At 46.9% G+C, this 1,877-nt stretch overlaps 1 pseudogene; it reads right to left on the minus strand.

Annotated features, from left to right (window-relative positions):
* Nucleotides 1-202: 202 nt before the first annotated feature.
* LOC102429146 lies at nt 203-607 on the minus strand (annotated as a pseudogene).
* Between the last annotated feature and the right edge of the window lie 1,270 nt (nt 608-1,877).

Raw genomic sequence — 1,877 nt, forward strand, 5'->3', positions numbered from 1 at the left:
CATTAAAAGTTTTTTTCATAAATAACTAATATCAGAGTCCAGGTCAGAAACACCTTGCAGAAGATGATCTGATCCTTTTAGTTTTGCTTCCAGTTTTTAAAAAATTGCATTCAACTTGTCCTCGTTATGAAATGGTTGAAAAATAAGTTCCTGTGGATTTGTTGTTGTGCAAAGAAAAAAAAAAGTAATGAACACCATTTATTCAGGCACAGAGTGCTTTGCTGTCACTTTACATGAACTCAGAAGGGAATTAGGAAGCCTGCAAGAACAGGATGCTGATGTCCGTGTTTAGGGTGGTCAGAGGGTCCTGGACACTTGGCTCTGTCCAGGTCGCTAGTGATGCAGGCTGGCAGGAGTGGGGTGTGAGTCTAGGGCTATCTGCAGGTCCAAGATGTAATGGATGGTGTGCTGTAGGATTTCCATCTTGCTTACCTTTTTCTGGGGGATGCTTGGCACCATCTCCTTGAGGTTAGAGTAGTTGTCATTCATGTTGCACAGCAGGATCATTGGGTTGTCCCCCGGAGTTTTGCTCTGGGAGATTGAGGCCCAGGCTGTGGTCTGAAAGGCTGTGTCCCCTATTGAACCTCACTGGACTGAAGACTTTCATGCTGACAGTGGAGAGGAAAGAGAGATGGGGAGGGGGTGGGCTGCCCTGGAGCTCAGGCCATTGCCACCTGGGGAGGTTCCAGTGCTCTGTATCCACTCAGCCCAGAATGAATCAGGTTTTTAAGATGAAATTTAAATGTATACTCATTATGGGCAAATTACTTTCTAAAGTGTGTTCTGCCTAATTTTCTCAGGTATACAAATATTTTGAGGCAATTTCAACAAATCAGATTTCAGAAAACTATTAAATATTTTTTGTGTGAGTTGCTTTCATTTTGTCTGAATTATCCTATATAATAATAGACAAACATGGTAATTGACCGTACCTTCGCTATGCCTCCCATTGGCTAATCAGTGTGATATGCAAATTAACTGCCAACAAAGATGGTGGCTAATTTGTATATTCAGGCAGGGTGGGACAGCGCCATCCCTCCTGCCCTACTGCCATCTGGGCCTGCTATCTGCGACCCGGGGCGGTGGGCAACCTGTGTGCGACCCAACCTGGGGCGGCCAGGCAGGGCAGCAGCTATCGGCTGGCCCGCCTGTGCGTCCCGTGTGCGACCCGGCCCGGGGCGGCTGGGCGGGGCAGCGAAGGCTTGAAGGCGGCTCCGGCCAGAGCAAAGGCCTGGGTCCCGGGTGCTGGAGGAAAACTGGTGCCGGCAGCCAGGGGAAAGGAAAGCCTATTGCATGAAACTTTTCGTGCAACAGGCCTCTAGTCTATATATAAAAGCCTAGTATGCAAATTGTCACCGCAGGAGTTCCACTGGAAGACTGATTGCTTGCTATGACATGCGCTGACCACCAGGGGACAGCGCAGAATGAAGGAAGGCACTGGCTGGCAGCCAGCAGCCTGTAGCCAGGGAAGGGAGACCCTGGCCAGCAGCCAGAAGGAAGGCGCTGGCCAGCAGCCGGAAGGCCCTGATTGTCCCTGATCACCGGCCAGGCCTAGGGACCCTACTCATGCACAAATCTCATGCAACGGGCCTCTAGTAGTATTATAATTATAATATTTCAACACTTTGTTATATTTGAGTATATAGGTTTGTCTGTCATTTTATAATTATCAAAGGAAAATTCTTATTTTAAATCTCTACATCATCATTAAATAGTTCTAATAACAAAAGACCTAAATTTTAAGTCCTTAGGGACATCAAGGTGTCTCATCTACTATGTTCAAGTTCTGGCAGCATGTTGCAAGGGAGACATGTAACAGGCAATAGGGGGTAAGGACAAAACCTAACATTGTTACCTGATTGTTGATAATACCTAAG

The sequence above is a fragment of the Myotis lucifugus genome, unplaced genomic scaffold, assembly GCF_000147115.1.
Source record: "Myotis lucifugus unplaced genomic scaffold, Myoluc2.0 scaffold_7, whole genome shotgun sequence".
Lineage (NCBI taxonomy): Eukaryota > Metazoa > Chordata > Mammalia > Chiroptera > Vespertilionidae > Myotis > Myotis lucifugus.